Source organism: Anser anser (assembly GCF_964211835.1).
Source record: "Anser anser genome assembly, chromosome: 2".
Lineage (NCBI taxonomy): Eukaryota > Metazoa > Chordata > Aves > Anseriformes > Anatidae > Anser > Anser anser.
In genome coordinates this window covers 60,831,901-60,850,351 of record NC_139721.1, presented here as the reverse complement: position 1 = coordinate 60,850,351, position 18,451 = coordinate 60,831,901, and the positions used below count along the sequence as shown (strand labels likewise).

Below are 18,451 nucleotides of genomic sequence, written 5' to 3'. Positions count from 1 at the left end.
TAATGAGAAGATTGAAAATCAGACAGGTGACCGCTTCAGCACTGTAAACTACTCAAAATCAAATTCCTCTCCTAATTAAATTCTTACTCTTGAGTGTAGAATCAGTTAAATATAATCCCCCAGCCAAATATTATCTGGATTCTCAACATATCATAAAGACAGATGCTTTGCATGGCTCTAGAGTTTTATTGATTTTTATTTTATGAAAATAAAATTTAGAGTCCCAGCATGAGAAACTGTAAAATTTGGCAATCTAACCCAAGCCATGAAGATAGGGAACAACTTGTTTTCAGTTTGTTTTACTCATTCAACCTTGTGAAGTATATAGGAGTATAGGAAGAGTATATAGGAGAACAGATAAATTTAGAGATTCTGTAGCACTAATGTTAATGTTTTTTTGTTGTTGTTGTTGTTGTTTTTGAGTCTTTTCCTAGGCTTTTCTTTTTGTATAATTTGTTATCAACACTTAATAAACATAATCTCATATTTTTATATTGAAGTTATAAATAGCTACTAGTCTGTCAATTTCCTTATATACATATATAAGCATATATATGTATATACATGTTTACACATGCATATGTATATAGCAATTTTTTAATGGGAGAGATTCTATTAAAGCTTTTATCGCTTCTAGATAGTTTAGGTAAATATTTGTCTCAATTTTTCTTCACAGGGAGAACATATTTTAACTTTGTTTTGCTTTCACAGAAACACTATTTATACAATCAAGGGAACTGTGAATGGAAAAATCTATAGTGAACTATTTCAGCTATCAGGAAGAAAGAGTGGACGTGTTTCAAATTTCATTTCACTGCCTTTATCCAAACTTAAAAATTACAGACATTTCATACTTCTTTTGAAAGGGATTCCCACTGCACAATAATATGTTTATTTTGTAATTTGCTTGCTGGCCACCAAGTGCTCCTTAGTTTTTAAATACATTACCAGGTTTACTGCAAACTTGAAGGAATTAACTCCTGACTGAGACTGTCCCTACTTTTTTTTTTTCCCCCTTTTTCTTTTTTCTTAGTTTTATTTTAGTTGATATGTTTTAAGTTTATCTACTTGTTTGTTGTGTGATATGTGGAAGAAGATTACATTGAACTTTTGTTGTATGTACATTGTTTTCATTATATAGACTGCTTGAGAATAGTGCGCTCCTGGGTGATTTTGAACATGCTACAATGAAATGTGAAACTATCGACCTTGGAACCACCAGCTAGAGGTTTTATGGACTCTCTGACCACCTATTCTCATATCATGACAAAATTCAGCAGTGTTGAGTAAAACTACTAGAAGGCAATAAGACTTTCATTATTATGCTTATCAGCCATTTCTCTTTTTCTATTTCTCTTTTCTTTTCATTGCAAGTTAAATTCCCAATTTCAGGAACAATTTATTGAAATCAGGTATTTAGCCATTCATAATCACTTCAATAGAAATGTTTGTTGGATAAGCATCTAGCAATATGACTGAATTTGACACTGAGAAAATAATTTGCATGTATGTTACTGAATATTTGAGTTGGCAAAAATCCCCTTATTAGACACATTGTAAAAAAGCATGCATTCACAATTGTTGCTGTTCTGTTTCTGTGTCATATGCTTGCTACTTGTAACTTTTTATATAAAGATACATAAAGCAATGTATGATAATTTCTTACCTTGAGTTTAATGTCAATGTTTTCTTTTACTAAATTTACAGATTTTGTAGAATTAATGAGTTTAACCTGTAGGAACTGGAAAGTCAGACACATCAGAGAATCAGCTGTCTCACACCCCTTACTTATTGAGAAAGGAAAGACATTAATTTCTTTAGATGTAGTTGAATTTGTATTACATAAAGACGATTGCTTAATTTCAATGAAAAGGCTTGTGATAACATTTGTTTCCAATTCTGCACTCTGTATTTTTATGGCAGTTATTAGGAAGTTTGTTTCAGTGCAGCATAAAAGCTGATTTTTATCAGTTATGCAAATATTATGGAAGGACTTCAATTTTAGAGATGCATATAAACATCAGTTCCTCATGCAAGATAAAATGCCATTCATAATTCAAGCCATAAACATTAGTAACCAACACTGAAATCAAATACAAGAGGTTAATTTAGTACAAAAATAGTGTAGGCCGAAAAGCCACAATTATGTAAATTTGAAAAACAAACAAACAAATAAAAAAACCCCTTTGTTTGATAACTCAATAACCATGCGTGAAGTCATAGGATGATCATCTATTTAAACTGTTACCTTGCAAATTCTCTCAGAACAAATCCCAATCCTTTCTTAAACATATTGTGTCATTTGTGTTCGTTTTAGCTTTTTTTTTTTTTTTTTGCTGATAAGTGTTGCTAGTTTTACTGAAAAAGTAGAAATAATTTCATGGATATCCCAAAAATATAAAAAGGTGGGAAAAGAGAAACCCTGGAATGCTGACATTAAAAAAAAAAAAAAAAAAAAAAAAAAAAGATATCGAAAGGTTATCTATATCAGTTATTTATATATACAGAGAAAGTACATGCTTTACATAATTACAAACACAGAAAATCTAATTTCTACAAAACATTTTCTACAAAAGTAATTTAGGAATTACATAAGAGTAAGGAGGAGTTCAGGTATTTTGCCTCCTTTTTTGTACATGATACAATAAATTTTACATAACAGGATTTTAACTTGATTAGTTTTCACATATAATCTGAAAACAGTCCTCCCTCCTCTACAGTCATTGAAAGTCATTGAGCCATCTCTCAATTACATGGATTTTTTGCATGTGATAATAATACATTTCCAGATGTACTCTAGAACTCCAGATGTACCTCCAGTACTATGTCCAGATGTACAGATCCATTTCCAACTTCATGTAAATCTTAATTTTTTTTCCTAATCTTTCCAACTCCTATTTCATGATCATTTCTTAAATATAGTATGTTAAGATTTTTTTTTTTCTCAAATCCATGCTTAAAATGGATGCAACCATGCATCCATTATAAAACCAAGAAAGTAGGAAAGACTTGCTGAAAACAAATGTATATACATTATATACACATTTATGTATATTTATAAAAATTTGCTAATAAGATAGTGTATAAATAAATATATAAGGAGAAATTTAAATATGTGAATTTAGCTTTGAGCTAATTACATTGGTCACCTAGAAAAATGCTAAAGCTGCTAAATTTTAAAGCTGCTACATATTTAAGTGCCTAAATCCCAGTGAAATGTACAGCTAGCCTGGTCTTTACTAATCATGTAGACAAGAAAGTCCATTTTATGTGCTTTTTTTGTTTGTTTGTTTGCTTTTTGTTTTTTAGTGAAGTGTTGACAGAGAACTGGAGAAGGCATGGGTATTAGTACTTATGTAACATGCACATCCTTACTTTCTTAAACAAAAAAAATAATTGTATCAGGGAAAATAAGAGGAAAACATTAAAACCTATGTAAATATAACAGTTCAAACAAAGATGGAATGCTTACTTGCTTAGTTGATCTTGGAAACTCCTTAATAAATAAGAGCTAGGTACCCTTACACAAAACTGTCATTATTAATGACAAAATATGTTTATACTAGGGAAAGAGGGTCAAATTATAAAATTAATTTTTAAAGAAATAAACAATTATAAATTCAAGCCAAATTAAAATTATAAAATAGAAAGATTTAATTTTGAGAAATTATATTCTGCATATAGTCAGTGTAAATAATAATCTAGTCTATAACAAACAGTAAAGACAAATTTTGCTCAGTATCACACAACAGTAAGATATCTTAATGTAATCTATAAAACTCATAATATTAAAATAAAAGGGGGTGTCATTGAAAGTAAAAAGTTTGCCTTTCCTATGAGTATTTTTTATTATCATGAAGCCACATTTTAAAAAACAGAAAGCAATTCAAACAAGTTTTTCAGTTTCAAATAAAAGGGGTGCTCACAATTGCAATTTGAACACACTACGAGGGAATTTTTACATGTTCTATTATACCTTTTCCATTCATTGGGAAAAAAATGGTAAAAAAAGGTTTGGCTTATTGAATTAACACAGTTACATGTATTTTGTATATTAATTTAGTAAATAGCTGTGAATTAGATGAGTTGGGCATGTTAGCTTCATGCATTTTACCTTATGTTTGTTTTAAGCTAAAAGTAAGACTAGTAGTTATTAGACTGTTTTGGTTTGATTAGTGGGTGCAATGTGTGTGATGTACAGCCATGTTCACAGCATGTTTACTCCTTACATATTTTTTAAAGATGAGTTTTTGCCACCGTGATGCATTGCCATATTGCTCACAGTTTTGTTTTGTTTTGTTTTTTTTTTTTTTTCCTCTAGAGCCATAGTTTTATGTATTTACTTTTCTTTTTAGATGATAGTCTGAACAATCAGTCTCACCCATTTTTCTCCCATCCAGAGAGTAAGGTCTTTCTGTTTGTGAAGTCTTCTTTCCAACATCATTTAAAAATTACAGGAATTCCTTTTCCTGTAATTATACCTTTTCAATTTTTACGTGATACTAAAAACAGCTTGGAAAAAAAAAAAAAAAAGACTACATGGATATGAGAAATATTAGTACCATATTCAATTTTTCTCCATTTTTCTACTGGAGATATTCTCTCAGACCCAGCAAGGATGTAACCAATGGGAAAGGTTTCCTGCTAGCACCAAAATAAGGCAGAGGCAAAGAAAAGAAAGAAAAGTAACAAAGAAAGGAATATAATTAGAATAGTAAGAAGGATTTTTTCTCACATCCATTCACAAATTTGTGGACACGTGTGGGACAGATAAATCATTTAGCTACCATATAAAAAATACCCATGTCCAACTCCAAGATAACCGCATTACCTCTGTTTTATGGAAACACTATACTGCAGACAACAAGTTGGTCTTTTGTATTTTCTTGTCTTCTGCTTTCTTTATGTGGACTCTCCCTGATAACACAGAGAGATATTCTAGTTAAGGGAATATGGCCAAAGACTCTTTTGATATAAAGAAGGAAAAGTGCATCATTCAGAACTGTTAAACATGGAAGTTTGTATCTGAACTTGGAGTCTCTTACCTCCTCACTCCTGACTCGACATTTGATGTGAAGTCCTGGACTCATGGCTCTGCTCCTCTTCCTTATCATTACTTCAGCATCATCTCTCTTTACTCTTTCATGATGATTTTATGTCATTCTCACTTTCACATTTCATTTTTGTCCACAGTGAATTTAGTTTTGTTCCACTCTCTCCATCAAATTCATTGAAAATGCTGAAATCCTATCAGCTCCTTAACCTTATCATACCCTTTCATTCACCTGGCTCTTCCCCATCTATCATTCAAAGCAATCTTAACCTTCCCTTGTCCATAAACAGCAAAGTGAAGACATGATCACAGCATATCATAATTACCTTTAATTTATACAGCACAACAAAAGCCATAAAGATGTATTGGGAAGATCTTGAGTAAAGGCTTATTAAGGATATTGGATTTGTATCTTAATGACTGGGCCTCAGTGTTGTCTGGGCTGCCTACCTCTGGGCTGGCATGCTTGCTCCTGCTATAGCCATACATCAGTATGCTGCAAAGAGAAACTCACCTCCATCTATTCCCTTCTCCCAGTGATACCTGCACTATTGCTAAACAACATTTTGCTTCAGGTACTTTTATGTTTTATCCTATGTCCCTCAACACAACATAAATCACCATCCTAGCTTCTTTTACATGTCTAATAAAACACATTTTTGCTGCAAAGCCCTGAAAACACCTGTCAGTGGTATGGCAGAGCTAGCAGCAACAAGGTAAGAACATCATTTACCAGGAGAAGCAGGAGCTGCTTTCCCAGGAAAGAATCATGCTGATCTGCAATCTCTGTGTCACCATAGGAGAAAGGGAAACCCTATACAAACTGCAGCTAAGAGTACAGACAATCCAAATGCTCATGATAAAAAAATGGAAGCAACAACATTGCTCAGATTTCATTATCAAAGTAACAGGCCTGACCAACACCATGCATAAACATTGCATCTCTTCATTGTCAGATAATGGAAGACTGCTGTGAAATCCTGCTTTATCCCAGGCAGCAGGACATCACAACTGTGAGTACCGACTCTGTGCAGTGCTCTGGAAAGGACTTAGCAGCTGCTTATACAAGTGTAGGCAGACAAGGATTTAATGGGAGTATAGGGGCATTCTTGTGATGCCACATGCAGCAGATAGCTCAGCAATATCTACTTATTTAATCCTTTTAAGCTTACCTTTCTTCAGTCCATCCTCCTCAGCTTCAATGAGAGACACAGTAAACACAATCAACTATTTTTGAAATGGTGGCTTCACTGGAAAGTGGTCATTTGGCATTTAACTGTATTCATATATGAAAGACAACAATGGTGCTTGCTGAAGCTATTGTAAAACAAAAATATTTGGAGTTTTTGCACAGATCCTCAATACAGGTTAAATGAACCATTCAGCTGCAACAAATGCATCAGTAAAGGAAGACACCTTGCATCTGAGATTTTTCTAATAGAGCTGCAGGCTCTGATTCATGACCTATTCACATCATCCCTCTTGATCCTATTTTTCTCTCTTCAGTGAAAATTTTAATTAGGAAAAAGCAGTTTGTTGGAAGTGAATATTTTTCAGTACCTTTAGTGAAGAACAGAATGCAATTTACATTGGGGAAGGAGAGCTTCATTCCATGATTCTTTCCTTAGTGTTAAAGGACTTTTCAAAGTCAGTGAACATACAGGTGAGCTGCTCTTTCTCTTTGTTTAACAAATCAGTGATTCAAAGAAAACGTAATGCTTTATGCTAACTAACCCCTGTAAGGTAGAAAAGTAAATGCCTTTCCAATTTTTTCACTCCCACATTTTACTGGATATTTTGGTATAGAAAATGCACTTGGGGAGGTTTTGTTTGATATTCTAAATGTATCTGGCACCTGCTTAGACCAAGCTTGAAGAAATTCCTCCTTCAGGCAAAAGTGTAAGGTATTGTTTCTTTATTAAGTTTCATGACTGAGGCCCAGAGACTTGTGTCATCATCTGAGAGTAACTTTAGTAACATAATGGATCTTGTCAAGTTTTAGTGTGTTGATGGAAAGTCTTCACCAGCCTAGGCAAATATTGAATATTTTGAGATAGCTATTAATAATAAATACTTTCACAAATAATGCAACTATAGCATCTCCATTGGTAATATCATCACCATTTTGGTGACTGAAAAAGAGAAGTGACATTAATTTCAAGAATTTTTAGTTCTTATCAGAAGGGAGCAAAAATGATGGGACATCATAAGTGTTTTAAGATGTGTGATTTTTCTCCCTAAATTCAGCTAGGATTCTTAGTTTTAGTCCTCCTCTTCCTTTCCTAATATAGACATGTTTATGTCAATTTGGTGACTCAAAAGAAAAATAAAACAAAAATCAACCAAAAAAAAAACACACAAAAACATAAAACTACATTGTGATACAAGGTAATACACAGCTTTTTAAAAAAGTGCTATCAGATGTCATTAGAGTTTAGCTGAATCGCTTAATGTGCTGCTGGGAAATGATTAGATCCAAGATGCATAAAAACAGAAACAGGAAAGTACTCTGGAAGCTCTGCATGATTTTACTTCTCTCAGTTTTTATTATTCAACTGGCTTTGATCAAAAGACAGAAAGCTCAATGAGCATAAACTTTTATAGAAATCTCTACAGGGACATAAACTTCATATAGCATAAAGTTTTAAACACACATCTGTTTGGAGTACATGGAGAAAGGAAAAAAAAACATTCAGGAACTTTTTTAATGTTTTGAGAAAATGAGTGGTTCTTCTGCCTCTCAGAATTAGTCAAACAGAATTTGCATGGGCTCTTTTCTGCATAGTTGGCACACCGTGATGAACTAAATATCTAAATAAGAAGTATAAAATCAATCTTTAAGAAGCAAGAGAAGAAAAACATGGTAAAAAAGACTGTTGAGAAGTATGGTGTGTGACTTCAAACCTATTAAATACTACCCTGAAATACTGTAAAACTTGACACCTCCCTTTGTTTTTAGTTTTACTGTAAGCCTTATGGTTTAAAGCTGCTACATACTAAGAACGTAGTATACAATGAAGCCACTAACAAAACTCTTTGCTTACTGAGGCTCTTGGTCGGCTCCTGAATCAAATCTTGTCATCCAGTCTGTGACAGTGGGCTCACAGCCCTTTGTTGCTGATGACACTAAATTGGCTAATGATACAGAGGTGATGTTCTTTGTCTTTGTGACAGACCTATTGCTGACTTTGGTGGCACTTTCAATTCTACCTCCAGCTATGATGATAACAACAGAAGTTAGTGGGTGATGGAGAACTTATTTCAGTCAAGCCTTAACCATATACACATCCATATCATCTGTATCTGCCTCTATATTTTAGCAAAGTAGAAATAACTAATTAAATTTAAAATAAATTATTGTTTATTCATATATTATTTGTTATTTATTAATTATTTTAATTAAATATTATTAAAATATTTAAAAAAATAAATTTAAAACACATTCTATCACCCTGTCTTGGTCTTCAGCATTTTTGAGACATATTCATATCTGAAGTATTTCTTGTTGAATGCCATGATTCAAAGGACACTTAGTTTGAGCATGAAACTCTGAAGATATTTTTATTATTATTTTTATTTTTCCTGGGATTTTAAGGCTCTCCAAGCCAATCAGGAACTGCTATACCATTTGGGGCTGACTTGTTAATGATGAGTATCAGCCGGGTCAAAAGACAGAAGAATAAACTTTGCATCTGAAGATTGCTAAAATATTTTCTTAATGTGAAGAATGACCTGAGTACTTGGATCCTCCATGTGGATCCTCCCAATATTAGGGGAAAAAAGAAACTAAAGTTCCAGACACCTAGGTTTATGCTATAGTTTTATTACTTCCACATTAAAACTAGTTATCCTAGTTATCTTCATTTGCAAAATAGATACAGCAGAAAGTGGAAAGCAAAGTGGCTGCTAAGAAAAAACACTGAAAAATCCAGCAGTGGTAAGTAAAATAATTATTGTACACTTATGCATACAATTAATGTACAACATGCTGTGGAATGGGACCACTTCTGTTTCTGTTGGAGAGTTTGCAAATCATCTAAGTTTATTTGTTTTGGTTTTACACTTGGACAAGACATTGGCTGACAACTTTTTATTTATGTTTATTTCATATAGTTCTAAGAATTATGAAACCTCTACATTCCTAAGTAGTCAGAAAACTCAGACACTTTCTACTCTACATATTTTATAAGTCCTTTAGAAACAGGATCTATGCTATGGAATTCCTGTTGTGCTTTGCAAAACGTTGCATAGATATGGCATCTAGCCAGTACTGTAGTCATAATACATTGTCTGATGGAGAAAAATGCAATGATGTAAAAGAAAGTCACTTACAAGGATCCAATCCATACAACCTTGAAATGGACCTTTAAGTGAAAAGTTAGTGCAGAGTTATTTTTGAAGAGCTTGAATTTGTCCTTTTTCATATGCTGATGTCTCAAATGATTAGAGGCATTGTGAAGGAGAAAGGGAGAACAAAAACTTAATCCAGATTTTTTCTTTCATGATAATAGGATTGCTTATCTCTATATCTGCTGCTTGGGTAATGTGCTGTTAGGAGAAAATTCTGTGCTGATACAGGCTTTTGATAATTACATATAATTCTGATGCTTACACAAGCCTCCCCCAACCTTATTGAAGGTTTTTGAAATTCGAAAGTCCAATAAACATTTTATCAGAATATTACAGCATTTTGCCTTTGCTGTTTTCAACAGAAAAGAAACTCCAGATAAAAAATTTGCAAGAAGCTTGAGTTTGAACAAAGGTCATGAATCTCCCCTTAAATCATGCATGAAGAAGAGTTTAACACAGACTAATTTGTAAAATGTGGTGCATACGCTGACATATGCAATCAGTTTTTTAATATAGCATGCTTTCCATCATTTAGTATGCATACTTCACAGGTACGTGGATACTTCAGAATGAACACAAGGGTTTGTGTGTCCCCAGAGAGCAGTAAGCAGTCATCAGATTGCTGAAAATGGCAAATGTTCCCAAGTTAATGCTGTAAGTATTTGTACTGGTATTGCACATAGAAGTTAGACTGAGAAATACAAAGAAAACCTCTCATCCATTTCCAGAACATTTCATACTTGGCATTACAAAATGTATTTCATTTCCTATAATAATGAACATGAATTTAAAAGATTTATTAGTTCACTTGCTGAAGTTGCTTGTAATGTTTTACTGGGGAGGTGGGGGGGAAAGGGAGGAGAGAAGAATATGTAGTTAAAATGTCATGATGCTTAGAAAACATCTGTTCTACCAGATCATGACTAAAATATTTTATTTGTATTTTGCTATAATTTTTTATACCTTTCAATTACTCTTAATGAATGTTGTAAGCTGCTAGTCAAGGATATGTAATATCTTGAAACTGAATCTTACTTCAAGAAGAGCTTTAATGGGTTGAACACTCACCAGGATAAGTTGAGCAGAACCAAAAGGAATGATGGGTACAAATGGCCTTCTCTGAAAAGTTCCTACATGTCTGTTGTAATCTTTAATCTCAATGTATGTTTGAAACCAAAGCGCTGTAAAGAAAGACCCTCATCTGTAAAAGTACTTCTCTTGCTGACATCAAAGAGAATACGAGATGCAGATTCAATCTCTCTCTCTTATTCTTCTCTTTTGTTAGCAAGTTGTTGTCTGCATTAGTTTTCACAAGTAGAATTGGTCTCTCCTTAAACTGATCCATGAGGTTTGAACCTTAGTTTCCCATGAGAAATAAAATGGCCTCTAACCACTGGGCTAAGGATTTATACTCTTCCCTACTCCTCTACCTTCATTTTCCCTCTTGTTCTAATGAATGGTTGTTTTTAAACAGAAAGAAGAATAACTCTCATAACAGTAATTTGACAAAGAACTATGTAAGAACAGCTAGAGCTGCATTTGCAGGCAATTAGTTTTAGGATAATTCATTACTCCTGTTGCTTGAATTGCTTGAATTGGCAGCTTTGTGTAAAAATATCTGAAACCTTCCAGTTAAAGGGGAACTCTGATATTGCATCCATCTTTCCAAGTTTCAGTTCTGCTACTGCATTGAATTTGAAATCTCCTGCTTCTGAGCCCTGGAAGAAAATCCCTACAGAAAATTCCCCAACATAATTAGGTGGCCTTAGATAGCCTTCCCCCAGATCAGTCACTCTCACAGATGACCAGGGTCAAAGAGGTGGCAGCAACTAGTGGCAACTGGAGGAAGGAGACCCTGAGGTGGTGTTGTTTGTAGAGGGCAAAGAACGTCTTTCTCTGGCTTATTATTACGGGCCTTTCATCACTAACAGCTAAGTCCTTTTGCATTCAGGAAAGAGGAGTGAAGATTTTTTGAGTAGCTCCTTCTTTTGTGAATTTAAAGCAAGACTGGTAGAGAGGACTGTAAGCACAAAAGGATGAACCGCTTTTTGTCAACTAGTTCTGCATATTTTTCTGAGAAAGGTTCAACAGTTGTTGTGTTAAAATAGAATTTCCTTCTCAGTAAGGTGTTTAGACAGTTCAGGTTTCAGTTCAGGGCAGGTTTTAGACACATCAATATAGTTGTAAATTTCAAATGGAAAGCTGAATGTCTAACTCTATTAATTCAACGAATTCATACTCAAAATTACTCTCCTTATAAGAACTTATTTCCTTTGATCCAGGTCAAAATAAACTCAATTACCTGCCTCTTTGACAGATTTCAATAAATCTTTGTTGTTTCTTTCTGCTAGAATAGGAATGTGAAGGAAAGAAAGTAACTTATTTTATCTGAAGTCATTTATTCATTCAATTAGAACTTCATCTTGGCCCCACTGAACTCACTGGGCTTTTTGCCATGGACTTTAATAAGGTTAGAATCAGAATCATAACACACAGTTTCTTATTTGTTGCAGATACTCAATATTTTAATTGGTTATCTCAGGGTGAACGCTTCCTTCTCTTCTACCTCTCCCTTGGTATTATGTTATTGCTTTTTCTGTCCTTCATTAAGTTTTAATTAAGAGTTCCTTTGTTTGTAGGTAAAGAGTTATTTTATTTTTAAACTTTTCAGAATATGCTTCAGTTTTGATGGTTTTCTAAAGACAGAAAAACACAATTATGAACATGACTTTTCTAGTGGAAACCTAATCTACCAAATGTGTTTGCATGAGGATGAACGGGGAAAATAATGGAGATATGAGAGTAAGCATGCATTCTCTCTCCTCTTCTCCTAAAAAAAAAAAAAAAAAAAAAAAGCATTTGGTTAATAAAAATCATGTGTATCATCAAGCCTTTCCAGAGGAAATAGGAGGAAATAGAAGCCTATTCTATTTTCCATTGTGGAAACAAAATTAATATTACCGATACTCAACTTTATTTCTGAAGTCTCATTGCATTCTTATCCATTCATTCTTCTTTGTAAACCTGTGAGATCAGTGCTTATAATTTTATATCATTGTCAACTAAAAATATTGCCTTTTGATGCAATTTGTGGCAGTGTTTGCTGTGGCTGACGATACAAGTGAAAAGCATGTGATGACAGGGACTATGGATTCAGATAAGAGAGTGAAGGAGGAGATGTGGACCAAGCAATACTTTTGAAAACATTGAGAAAAAAAAAATCTGAAAAAAAAAAAAAAGAAAGAGAAAGGCAATGATTTGGTATGATGTTCACTTTGATTTGTTTTAGTGACCATGTACTTGTTCGGTTGCTGTGTAAGTACCAGTACTATTGCATGGCTAATACATGAATTCATGTGTATTGCCTTCATTTCAGGTACATATATGAAAATCATAACTTTGATCTATGTGAAGATTTTACACTACAATTACTTAGGCTTTGTTCAAGGCCAAAAAGATCAGTATTTGTCTCTCTTCTGTGTAAGTGCACACAACATATTGGTACATGCAAGATGACAGCTGAAGACTTTGGTATGGCGCTTGAAAATAATGAAAAATTGCATTTTTACTTTCATTTAGTAACTGAAGAGGAATAGAAGAGATAGAGAAGGAGAAAGTAAAACCCAATCTACTGATTTACAAAAGTAACAAGGGATTTCTAATGGCATAAAATGTAGCTTCTTCTGCTTTAAAAAGCTGATTTTTACAGTCTAAGGTTTTAGTTGTGTGATAGCAAGCCCTATTCCTCGTAAGAATGAAACTGTTGGTTATTTACAAGGTTTTTCAATGAAAAAACTGACTGTGAATTCATTCCGGCCTTGTTTATTGATTTCTTTAGGTCTCCAGGGAACGTTACAAACTTACCGGAAATTTCTATTTCTGACGTACATTGAAAGACAGAACTACTAAAATATATATATATTTAATATACAAATGTCTCTGCCTAATTTTTGATTTTAAAACAAGCTTAAACAGTACAATGGATGTCTTCATGACATGAACTTTTCCTCTGATGAGGTTGTTTAAGCGTCCTGTGTGCTTTAAGTTCCTTGCTGCAAGAAGTAGACAAGGAAGAATTTTTTTCAAAGCAGAATTGTGCTGTGAAATCCTCTCTAGCAGTGCTGGACTAATACTTTGTCTATCTGAAAAACCAATGGGGGATGTTTTCTGTACATTGTACATCTTGGACAATTTCCACAATTTGAATTTTGGATAGTGTCACTACAAGATTCTAAGTGAAGGAATTTAACATTTATTTAGTTAAATAAAATGGGGGCTATAGATCAACACATTATTTATAATCTAATAACCCAGGCTAATTTTAGTAGCCAAGCTATATATGCCTCAGGCAAGCAGTTGCTAAAACTTGCTTGAAAAGCCTTGATATCTGATAATCTTACTGATGATAGCCACACTTTTAATCTGAAAAGTCATAAATGGATATTCTCAGATAATTTGAAAAACACATCAAAGCAAATTAATGGCTTTTGTTCAAACAGATGTGAAAAAATCTTTTATCTATATTGGCTTCAGACAACAGCATGTAAAATGCACAATCTTTCTTTTTTTTTTTTTTTTTTTTTTCAGCAGATCCAGGTGGTGGGAGGCTTTCACTTTTTCCACTAAATTTCAGACTATGGTTTGAATGAAATAGGATTGACTAGACATTACTTTACACAAGAATGAAGGGAAGAAAAAAAATAAAAGGAGCTTGTACTTCATTTGTTCAGTGAACTTTCAACTTGGGTTAGCTTTTGTGTTAGTAAGTTGAAGTGGTGAATTTCATCATTCTCACAGAATGCCTGAGGTAAGAAGGGACCTCTGGAGGTCATCCAGTCCACACCCCTGGCAGGGCCACCTGGAGCAGGTTGCCCAGGACCATGTCCAAGTAGCTTTAGAAGATAACCATGGAGGGAGACTCCATAACCTCACTGGGCAACCTGTGCCAGTGGTCCATCACCGGGCGCTCTAGAGAAAGGCAAATTTTACTTTGCCAAAAAAAAACACAAGATTTTTAAGTTTTACATACCTTTATTTTACAGCAAAATCGGCAGTTTTTTTTTTTTTTTTTTCAACAAGAAAGAGAGAAATCCAGAACATCCAATAACATTCATAATTATAATATTCAGGCGTTTTGTTGTCTGACATGATTCATACTATGGATCCAAATATGATTTTTTCCCGACCTTCATAAGAGTTCTTGGATTAGCAAGTTTGTGATTATATTTAAGCAAAATTAATATACTTATCTGGAAAACTGGTATATTTTGATGAAGAGATTTAAGACCTCATTTTTTTATATCTGAAATTAATTAGTATAAATATTATCAACAGGTTATTGAGTTGTTTAAAGTTAAATCTAAGTGGTCAAACAGTGTTACAGAAATGCATCTGATAAAATATCTGACGTAGAAATGTTTATCTACATTAATGCAAAGCAAATTTTTTATTTTTTTTTTCAGCTCAAAACTTAGCTTAAATTAATCTATTCCACTAGCTTAGTGGGAGGACCATTATGTCACTTGCTTTGTTTTTCCATTCATTGATCACTGAATATGTTGATCTGTTAATAGTAAAGCCTGTTGAATTTATGGTAATTTATGGTTAACTTACTTTCTTTTTTTTTTTTTTTTGAGATAAAATATATCTTTAGAAAGATCTTTATTATATAGTGCACAACAGCCTGGATGATATATATATATATATTATTTTTTTTGAGCCATTGTTGTCAATATAAATAAACAAGGTAAAATAATAAGTGTTGCTAATGGCAATTTAATGAAAGGCTAACAATGGATAACACTGGGTTCTTTTGGAATGTCTGATTTGCCCAATGGTTTATTAGAAATTTAAATTTTAAATAAGAAAAGCACAAAATATATTTGTTTCAGATTTTTATTTTATATAAAACTGATCACATATATATATTTTTATCTGATTTATTGACACTGTAGTAATTCAATTCATTTACTGTCAAAGCTTATACTAATCTAACCTTATTTCAAAATTTATATTGGCAAGTTCAAAGAACTTAGGGGTGTTATTACTGTTTGTAATGTTAATAACTTTCTGTCATTTTTCATTATGAACTTATTGTGCTTTGTTGTGCAAACTGAGAAAACACTTTGAGAATCTTTGTGCCATGCCTTGTCTGTTAGCTTAAAAAAAAAAAATAAAACTAAAACCTTTATATATTTAACTGCATTATATATAACCTTTTAGCTTCTCCTGTATAGTCAGGAATTATGTTGATCTCTCCAAAACCATAGTGTTGCATTTATTCATTGATCAAATCAGAGCCTACACTGTGTTTCTGAAGCATATATGTTCAGAACAACATATATTTATTTAGCTTCACTTATTCTTGGTGTTTTCTCATTAGGATGCCTAAAGATTTCTACTGAACCAGTGGGTTTGTCTATAAGTAGGAAATGAAAATGCCCACAGTTTAAGTTTTCTTATTACCAAAAAAAGACCTCAGCTTCATCTTTCAAATTTCAGTGGACTGCAGTCTAAAGCGAAATTGATGGGACCTTAGGTACTCCAGGCTACTGGACAGTCATCTTATTATTAATCCTGCATTAATGAAGAGATTGGACTTAGGGCATGATCCAGAGCCCATTGTAGTCAATGGGATTTTTTTTCCATTGACTTCAGCGGGGTTTGGATCAGGCCTTTACTTCCTAAAATGAATAGACTCCTAGCAAAAGTCTGCTCTAAGCAAGTGGCATCCTTTCCTCAGACCTTAGAAGATCTTGAAGATATAATAGTTGTGATGTGATTAGCAAAATGGTTATATGTATGGCTCACTGCTCATATTCAGAATATGAATCAGAATCGCATTCAGAATACTCGATCTAGAAAGCAGAAATTTATGTTCATATAATAAACTGGTAAATTATGAGAAACAATGAAGATACATATCTAAGTATTTCTTAGTTCCCACAGGACAGGGGAGAATTTAAGTTTAAAATTCCCAGCACACTAGTATGTGAATACTTGACATACAGATACAAAAATATCAGTGATGTCACTACAGATATGACTTTCTATCACAAGCATTGTAATGAAAACTAATAGCACAACCAAGAGTTATATATTTCATGAGAAGTCACCATTTTCAAAATGTCTATTTATATGAAAGGAAATTAGACGTTACAAATTGAAGGAAAACTTTTTGAAGGAAAGATTTCTTTAAAAAAGTATATTTTAGGGAGATAAAAAGTCCTTTTTTCTTTCTTTTTTTTTTTTTCTGAATAACTTCAAAGATTTTTCCTAAAGTGAAGAGAAAGTAGTAAAATTAAATTCTCCCCTACCTCTTGAACCCATGTACATTCAAATGGAAAAACAAACAAACAACGAAAAAAAAATGTATCAAGTCATGTAAATGTGTGAAATCTTGAATGCCTGGGAGCACAGACTGAGCTAATGAATTCAGGGCTTTTAGCTTCTCATTCTTGACATGATGTCTGATTAAGACATCTGCAGGACTGTCTCAACATCTGATCTAGTTGCTCAAGATTTCTCTTATAGATTGTGTGGGCACTTTTGTAGCAGAAATCTTATCATGCTCATTAAGTTATTTGAAGTAGATCTGATGAACTAAGTCCCTAAACCACATCTCCCTCTCCACTGATTATGAAAAGCATAAATATGACGACTTAAAAATACGTCTACATTTAAGCACGATTTACTTCTGCCTCCCCCTCCAGTTGATATAAAAGGAGATCCTTAAAACTTTGTGACAAGGACCAACAAAAATCTTGTACTCAAGGCTAGAGGCTCAAAAGATGTATGGCTGGACTTCCAGTTTTGGCCTCTGGACTTCCAGAAGTCATTATTGTAACAGTGAGAAGGCTTGGACACTGCCAATCATAATTTCCATAGCTCTAAAACAAGTAATTTTCAAAGGCAAGAAGAGGGAGCTTGGAAGATTTCTGCCAGATGTGTCCCAAGTCCAGACACTCCTGATACTTTCCCCTTTTTCTCCTTCTACATAATGGTGCTAATGTCCTTCCATTTCTGCCTAAAAACTTGAAGTAATCGCTTTCTGGTACCTTGGAGAAAAGTCAAACAAAATTTGCCTCTTTTTATCAGTCTTTGCTCTCCCTCTCCTAGGCATACAGATATGCATAGAGTGAAATAAAATGCCTCTGAAACTTTTGTTCTGTCACCTCTGAAGAGAGTAACCTGTAATTTTTAGCTAGCACAATCTTCAACAAAACTAATCATTTCTGGTGAACAAATAGTAAAAAATGGATTCTTGGCACATCTGAGGTGGTTCCATCCTCTACGATACTTCCATAAACCGTTAATCCTCTGGCTCACTACAATGGGACTTTACAGGAAATGGAGCTGTTTGAAAAATCTGTTTTGGAAAGAGAATGATATAGTGGGACTCCTAAATAATTCTTGTCTTTTCCAATTAGAAACGGAATGCATTAGTTTCATCATTAATTCACAGAAAGTTCACGGAAAACTTTATAATCAAATAATGCATCTTAATTGGCATCACTGATATTTTGCCTGCTAATTTGTTCTCTTATAAAAAATTGTGTTTCATACCAGGTGACTCTTGTGATAGTTCCTATTTCTCTTGATTGATGAGCCTAACTGACCCCGTTTGTGCTGTTAACAGTGTTGTATAGGTCAAAAAAACTCTCTGAACACTGGAAAATTGCACCATTGAGTTTTGCAAAGTTATATCATGTGGGGCAGACTGGCATTACTGTAGATTATGACACAACCAAACTGTAAATCTGTATACATAAATTGTAAGTATATTCCTGAGGTTCACAGTGGGCTACTGGATATTTGAAGATTGCTCTTATATTATAGTTTTCTAATAAAAATTACACTTGTGCTTTTATTTTATATAGTCTCTTCACTTTGGTTTATCATTTTCTTATGGCTAGTTCTTAGACTTCAAGCAAGAACACAAATTAAGTCTATTAATATTATGCCTAACATAATGAATCTCTTTTCCTAACTTGCAAGAGAATGTTGGTGGTATGCCATGCTATATTCTTAAAACAACAACAAAACAAA

The 18,451-nt window shown here is 33.4% G+C and overlaps 1 protein-coding gene across 6 annotated transcripts in view; it reads left to right on the top strand.

Annotated features, from left to right (window-relative positions):
- The window catches only part of NETO1 (neuropilin and tolloid like 1), an 88,548-nt gene extending 72,967 nt beyond the window's left edge, over positions 1 to 15,581 (top strand). For 3 of the 6 annotated variants that reach the window (XM_083821911.1, XM_083821910.1, XM_083821907.1), the window contains exon 11: positions 1,142 to 15,581. The gene's annotated coding sequence lies outside the window, so the exon portion shown is untranslated. Of the gene's footprint in view, positions 1 to 711 lie in introns of all 6 variants that reach the window. The other 3 variants (XM_083821909.1, XM_083821908.1, XM_083821912.1) reach the window with 2 other exon arrangements.
- The last annotated feature ends 2,870 nt before the right edge of the window (positions 15,582 to 18,451 follow it).